The 8,312-nt window shown below is 33.6% G+C and overlaps 1 long non-coding RNA gene across 1 annotated transcript; it reads right to left on the reverse strand.

Annotated features, from left to right (window-relative positions):
* Positions 1 to 398: 398 nt before the first annotated feature.
* Positions 399 to 4,648, reverse strand: LOC132043849 (uncharacterized). Its single transcript, XR_009411945.1, has 2 exons — positions 4,278 to 4,648; positions 399 to 645 (listed from the first exon to the last, which is right to left on the reverse strand). It is a non-coding gene; the product is annotated as an uncharacterized LOC132043849 (long non-coding RNA).
* Positions 4,649 to 8,312: the final 3,664 nt, after the last annotated feature.

Below are 8,312 nucleotides of genomic sequence, written 5' to 3' on the forward strand. Positions count from 1 at the left end.
ACAAGAAATAAGGCCTTTAACGAGGGGAAATTCGGTCGCCAAAAGGCCTAATCCGGTCGCAATTAGTCAATAACGACCGGATTAAATCCGGTCGTCACCGGTCATTAAAAGCTCGTCGTTAAAGGTTAACGATCGGATCAAGATCCGGTCGTTAACCTTTAGCGACGACAAAATTCGTCGTTATACCTTCTTCAACGTCCAAATTTCCCTTCACTGATTGTCACTCCAATCAGTAAGAACCTTTAATTACGACGACTTATCCGGTCATTATAAGTGCCTTTAGCGACCGAATTCTCCCTTCACTAATTGTATGTTAACTTTCAACAACCAAAAATGCATCATTAAATAATTACGAATTCAAAGAATATATAAAAGTAACCAAAACATACCAAATAATATCCATATAAAAGTTCATCGTTATTAAACAGAACTAATCATCATATTACCAAAAATGTACAGAATATGACATTGTATTTGTCAACTCTTAAGAAAGAAGAATATGTGTAGCATATGCAATGGAACATCTCTAAAAGCCTCCTAGGAAAAAATTTCTTCGACTCCAACTTATTCTTTAGCATGTTCTGTTGCTTATACTTGCTTCACACTTTCTTCATCGACAAGCTCCGGTGTTCAAAAATTCTTTATCTGTTAAAAGAATAAGTTCATGTAAGTATAGTAACAAAACTCTCAATAGCTATTACTTAATTTTTCTCCTTTTCTTTTCCAACGGAGTTAATGACAAATAAAGCAAACAAAACTTTAATGAATTGTCCAAATAAATTCATTCCACAAGAAAACTAAATTGATTGGAACTATCCGAAGAAAGCAAACACAACTTATTCAGCAAGAGAACACCAACAACAATCAACATAGAATGAGAAGAAAAAACTGAAATCAAGAGTAACCACACAAAAGAGAAGCCAAAATAACTTCTAGGAACTGTCCAAATAGATTTATTTGACGAGAGAACTATCAACAGAAAGCAAACACTGTAGTTATTCATGTTGCAACATTGTCACAGTTAACATGACATATTGAACTTTATTTAGAACAAAATATAATAGCAAAACTATACTTCATATTAAATCAAAAGGATGTTTTCTTGGACTAGTACATCATCACAACTTGAAATATTTACCAACTATTATCACCTTTACATTATGGGCTTTACACTAAGACGAGCCTAGCTTTTAACCAACGAGATGAACATTTATGCCAAATACTTTTGTATATGCTTACTACTCATAGGATAAATGAGGGACAAGAAAAGCATGATAAACGAAAGAACTCCGTGACCAATGAAATCTAAATCGCAGTGTCTCATGAGTAACTCACGGATCAAATAAAGCCTCAACTTATATGTATATAAATTTCTCTTACGCTACAAGAATGACAAATGATAATACTCAAGTGTTCAAACAAACAGGAAATACGACCAACATAAATTGACCAAGCAAAAGAATTACCTGTCAGTGTCTAGAAAGTGACATGAGGAAACCATTAGCTGAGAATAAAGCATAATATAAAAGGAACTGCCGCAGCTCCATGGTTCTCAAGGGTCTCGCACAAAGCTCCATGTTTTGCTCCATTCGTGTAAAACAGAGAAATAATAAATAGGGAGAGAGAGAGATTAGTGAAACAATTTAAAAAAAAAAAAATCAATGCTTGGCAATATACACTACAAAAAGGGGGTAATTTGCGGAGGTTGAAAGTTGCAATTTGTGGGGGTTTTAGCCTCCTCAAGCAATTAGCGGAGGCTAAAACCCCCGCAAATTGCAACTTTCAACCTCCGCAAATTACCATTTTTTTTAGTGATACTCCTATTCATTGATGTATAGACTAAAAAATAATCTCATTCTTTTCCTGAAAAGGACAAACGAGTCCTCCAACAAGAATACATAATATATTTATGCATAAACACAATGAAGGATTATGTGTCGAGATCAAAATCTCTATATTAGGATCCTAAATTATATTTATTAAAGTATAAATTTTATCATTGAGTCTGGGAACCTGAGGCAAATTTTCTAAGTGCAAGCTCGAATCCAATAATGCACTCCAAGTAAACAAGAGTTTTAATCACTCAAACTTACCATCAAAAGAACTTTCAAACAACAAGACAGGCTAAATCACGTAGCGGGAACATATTTCAAACAATCTTATTCGTATTACTTACTTATATGCTCATTTTCAAACCAACTAAGGGCTAAGACCTTACAGGAACTTATTAGCACAAAAATAAGTCTTCTTGGTTTTCTAGAAATACACTTCAAACTTACTGGACTATCAAATTCATTTCTAGTATAACACAGGCTCTAAAGTGGTTGTCCAAATATGTTCTTGAATGTCAACAAAGAGAATCAAGATAAAGATTTACATAAAGAAGTTTTTCATCAAATAAAGGTCTGACTAAGCCATTTAGACCAGTTTTAAAACTCGCACGTATCAGACAATTGTAGTGACATTTCAGTCATAAAGAAGCACACCTTTTGTGTTAGATAATGGGTCCATTAGAAACATAGAGTAAATCAAGCATGTATTCATCATACAAGGGCAAAAATGAAACGAGAAAAAAATGAGATACAATATTTCTTAATAGACAATGAGCTAGGATTACAGAGGATTAAGATATATCGACACTAGCATAGCGTAGCTCGGATTGTTAACAACAAGCCCTTAGAAGACAAACCCAAATGTCTAATACATTTTTAAACTTAGCAAGTATAAATCAACCACATATTACTTCAATGATTCGGATAACTTCTCGTCCAAAGAGATTAGGTGATGATTTCTCTTAACAGAATCCATATGGCATGACTTGAACACCTCACTTTGCAATTTTTTAACATAATCTTCCACAAAAAGAGTAGCAACTTGAAGAGTACCTTAATGTAAGAGTTTAAAATAAAAATTGGCTAGTCATTAAGAAAAATAAAGTTTCATATTGGTTTAAGGACTTGAGCCATAGTCCTTAACTTCCCACGAGTCATGAATTAACTTGGAGAGAGTTCGAAACATATATGTATATAAGCACCAAGTATGGTAAATGTAGCACACTCACTAGTTTTCAAAGTACATAACAAGCTAATGTAAGGTGTGACACCATAGAGCCTATATGTTCTTGGCACAGCCAGGTAGTCAGAATACAAATACAGCTAAAAATGATTTCTAACAACACCGATATGCAGGATGGACATACAAATTATTCTCTATTACTTATGGGTTTTAAAAATCCCCCAGAAAACATAAGCATACGATTACTAATATTTGAACATGTCCTGAAGCCATGAAGTATCATACAAGAAGGAAATATGCATCTCTTAAATAGAACAAACTTCCTAGAGTCATGATTTCTAGTCTATCAAATAAACCCTGAAAGCATTTCTGCCCGTAAATAGCATGAGAGTTTATTTATGAATTAAATAAGAAATAGAAAATGATGATTCCATTCAACGGATGATTTAAAGGTAAATACAAGAAAACTTAGCAAAAATCAAGTCCAGGTAAGACATTATAAAGTCCAGTTAAACATAAAAATAATGATTAACTTATCATTGTAAGTCACATATAAAAGAAAGCACAAGAGTATCCATTCACGGATCATATGAGCTATATCTAAACCCATGAATCCATAATATTTCGAAGATACTCTAGATCAAAATGATAATGTCATATAATGCGAGTTCACAAGATAAGACCAAGAAGTTTGAGATCCCAATCAAATATCAAGTAGGACACGCTAGTTGTTTCGACAATATAATACTATATCAATTCACTTTTACTTTTATGAAAATCTAAAGTAGAATGGAAAATCATCAGGAAACATAACATTAATTAAACTAGAAGACCCTCACCCATTCCATGTGATTGAGAAGTGCAACACTATTTAGTCTCAAATTAAAAATTAACCTAGAACTTTAAATTTGAAAAAAAAAAAAAAAAAAAAAGAAACTCTACAAAATAGTATGCAAACTAGAAGAAGCCTAGAACTATAGATCTCAAAATCCAGATCATCATAAATCACCAATAATCAAGATATACCCATTTATACTTCGATTTATAAAAGCAGCAGTAGATGAATTGCCTCCAAGAGGCTTACTTCGTTTAACTTTAAAATCATCAGACGATTCTTCAGTTACAAGAACCAAGGAAAAACTAAAAAGTTATTCGCGCTTACGGAAAAGAAATTGATAACCAATTACCACAATCTTCCATATAAACTAGCGACGCCCTAATGTGTGTGTGTGTGTGTGTGTGAATTAGGGCTAGAGAGAGACCTGGAAAAGTGAATTGTTACCTGTGGTGTGAGAGACATGGGCGTTTTGTTGATGACCAATTTGAAACCCTCGGTGTTGTCTAGTTTCATAATGTAATTATATCACATACAAGAATCGAGAGGTAGACTGATCACCCGATTTCGCATGACCAAGATGCAAGCGGTATTGGAGATTAGGGCTCGCAGACAAATTCTGATTTGGAAGAGAAGGAATGGGGTTTCCACGAGTAGGAGATTGTAATTAAACAAAAAAAAAAAGTACTAAAAGAAAGTTAGCCAAATGATAAAAGAATTTGTTAGAATAGCAAAAATAAATATATACGGCGCTCTTTTATCTAGTTTTAACGACCGATATCACTACTTTCAAAGACTGGAATTTATCCTTTCGTTGTTTCTAATTTAGAAATTGATTTCAACGACCGAAAAAATATCTTGTCGTTATATATACACTTATAACAACTGGATTTATGACCCGTTGTTAGGAAGTGGTCGTTAAAAGTGAGATTTCTTGTAATTATGCCTACTAGCAAAATGTATACCAACAAATCGATTTCATTTGGTAGGCAGAGTAGTAAAATTACCATAAATCCCATTTTCCTTATCATTAGCATGCAAATAGAATATATTTTGAGATCATCACTTAATAAGTATCACCCTAACATTTATAAAAAATGAATTTCATAAGTCATAAAGGACAGAAAATTAAAAAAGAGCAGAATAGAAAGAGTAGAATTCGATTTTTGCCACTTTCTTCTTGTTAATTGCTTTAATTTTGACCACTTTTTGTCATTGCAGGATAAAATTCCTTGCAGACAGGTATCGTATCTCAGCATTTTTGTAAGATTAACTTGATGCATACCAGGATCTTGAACATGATAATCTTACAGAGAGACGTTACAGAAAACATACCTGATGCGGAAGACATTATCGCATAGAAGAGCGGAAGTGTTAGTTTGAAATTGGTTTCTACCTCCTTTCTCTAGCCTTACGTCACCACAGCCATCAGCGATGGAAAAGATTAGAGATTTTGTGGCAACTCTAATGGGTGGAGGGAGGACCAATTTATAGGAGTTGTGATTAAATCCGGTACGTCCATCAAGTAACCGATCTAACGGACAAGATTTATTCTTCATTAAATATTAGTCATGGGCTTTACTTTAATTGGGCCACACATAAGAATAATAAAAATTCTTACATTTCTCCCACTTCCAATGACCACATAACACTAATATTTAACGACATAAACATTAGTTGCGCATAAAATAAATCTCTTATATAACGTCCATCATACATACCATAATATGACAAACTACTAATGCGAGTTATGGCGGTTATACATAATTTTGTGCTAGTTACTCTCTTCCATATACTACAACATTAGCAACTACTAGGTAAGCTATAAAACATTTAACATTATGGTCCACAATAATGTCTCATTGAGACTCATCCTGTAATATCTCAAAACAATAATGTGTACACCATTTTGAGAAACAGGAAATTCATTAATGTATATCAGAAACACATAATTGAGCTCAGAGTGTCAAAACATCATAAGCACATCAGTCATAAGTACAACCAAGACTCATTATATGTACATATTCTTTAAATGTCTTTGATTGAAAACTTTCATTAATAGATCTACAATCATGAGATCATTTTAGTAGACACTCTTTATTTCTAAATCTTCCTTTTGATGACAATGTACTTTTATTTTCACAAGTCTGGTACCTCTAGAGTACTTGTCATTCTTAGAAGAACACTACTACAGACTAATCATCATAAGTTCCAGCGGCTTGGTAATGTCGTCGACAACCCCAAGTCTTGAAATAAAGTTCTGCAATCATTAGCGTGAATAGTGACTTCAAACATAATGTCACAAATTTTACTTCCATGAATTGTAATATAATGAGAGTTTATTTAACATTATTTCACACCATTGTTCCTTCACATAATAGGAACAAATATTTAAGTGTGATTTTAATTGTTATTTTTAACTGTCAAAAATATTTGGTAAAACTGAATCCGAGTATCCAGTCAACTTTCATTATATTGGATCTCATATACATAAACATTTATCACTTGTTCCTTTCAGGTACCACAACACTTTATGCATCTTTTCATTGTCAAATTATAGGTGAATACATATGCAATCTCTCTAGAGTTTTAAGAGACACAAATTCAGAGACAATCCATCAATTACTATGACTTATTATGAAATATCTTATTCATGTCAAAAGTTGTCTCACTTGTATCTTTCATTCTAAAAATCTTTGAGAGAAAACTTTCATGTACAATCACCAAATCATTAGCAGCAAGTAATTATATATTATCAACATATGGGTTAAAATATAAACATACCCCCACTGATCTTCTGGTATATTCACCGATTAACGGTACTTTTCTTAAATTCATAAGATATTATGGTATCATTAAACTTTATATACCATTTTCGTGAGGCTTGTTTGAGTCCATATATTGAATTCTTTAATTTACACACCATTTGACCTTTTCCTTTAATTTCGAAACCCTCTGGTTGGTCCATATAAACTTCCTCCTCAAGGTCTCTATTAAGAAAGGTAGTTTTCACATCCATTTGGTGTAACTCTAAATCATAATGAGCCACCAAAGCCATACTAATTCTTAACGAGTCTTTCTTTGAGGCCGGTGAAAAGGTCTCTTTATAATCAACGCCTCCTTTCTGAGTATAACCCTTGGCAACAAGTCTGGCTTTATATCGTTCAATATTGCCATTTGAATCACGCTTGGTCTTGAAGACCCAACCACACTCGATTCTTTTAGAACTTTCTGGCAATTCAATGAGATCCCAGACTTTGTTGTATTCCATTGATTTTAACTCTTCTTTCAAGGCATCAATCCATTTGTCAAACTCAGTACTTTCTATGGCTTGTGAAAATAAAATTGGATCTTTATTAAGTCCAATGTCAAAATCTGACTCTTGTAAATAAACCACATAATCGTATGGAATAGCCGATTTTCTTTCCCTTTGAGATTTTCTCAATGGCACTGTTTGTGGTTTATTTGCGTCAGATATTTGTGAGTTAGTTCCTTCCTGGAGTATTTCATTCAAATGTTGTTCAGTATTGTCAAAGTGTTCTTCGACAACGGGAACAATATTTGTCATTGGTGTGGAAGTAGGCACATTTATAGGCAATGGCACATTAACCCTTACCTCATTTATTTTCACACTTTGTCGTTCGACACTGCCACTAACTACACCATTTTCAATTAATCTTGCTTTACCTGTTTCAACAATTCTTGAGCTATGGTTTGGATAGTAAAACCTATACCCTTTAGATATCTCTGGGTAACCAATAAAGTAACCACTTACTGTTCGAGAATCTAACTTCTTTTCATGTGGATTATAAATTCTAGCCTCCGCTGGGCAACCCCAAACATGCAGGTGCCTTAAACTAGGTTTCCTTCCAGTCCATATTTCAAAAGGGGTCTTTGTAACTGCCTTACTAGGAATCCTATTTAATAAATACACAGCAGTACTAAGAGCATACATCCACAAAGTTTTGGATAATGAGTAATTACTTATCATACTCCTAACCATATCCATAAGTGTCCGATTACGCCTTTCTGCAACCCCATTTTGTTGAGGTGTTCCTGGCATAGTATACTGTGCACATATACCATGTTCCTTGAGGAACTTTGCAAATGGACCTGGACATTGTCCCGATTCGCTCTAGTTTACATAAAATTCACCACCTCTATCTGACCTAATGGTTTTCACTTTTCTATCTAATTGCTTTCAATCTCATTTACGTACACTTTGAGGGCGTCCGTTGCTTGGGATTTTTCTTTCAGCAAGTAGATATATCCATAACATGAAAAATCATCGATAAAAGTGATAAAATGTTTTTCTCCAGCAAAATATGGAACATCAAAAGGTCCGCAAATATCAGTGTGTATAATTTCAAGAAAGTTCGGGTGCTTCTTCTGGCACCTTTCTTACTATGCTTGGTTTGCTTTCCCTTAATGCAATACAAACACATATCAAGATCAGTAAAAT

Source organism: Lycium ferocissimum, unplaced genomic scaffold (assembly GCF_029784015.1).
Source record: "Lycium ferocissimum isolate CSIRO_LF1 unplaced genomic scaffold, AGI_CSIRO_Lferr_CH_V1 ctg2923, whole genome shotgun sequence".
Classification (NCBI taxonomy): domain Eukaryota; kingdom Viridiplantae; phylum Streptophyta; class Magnoliopsida; order Solanales; family Solanaceae; genus Lycium; species Lycium ferocissimum.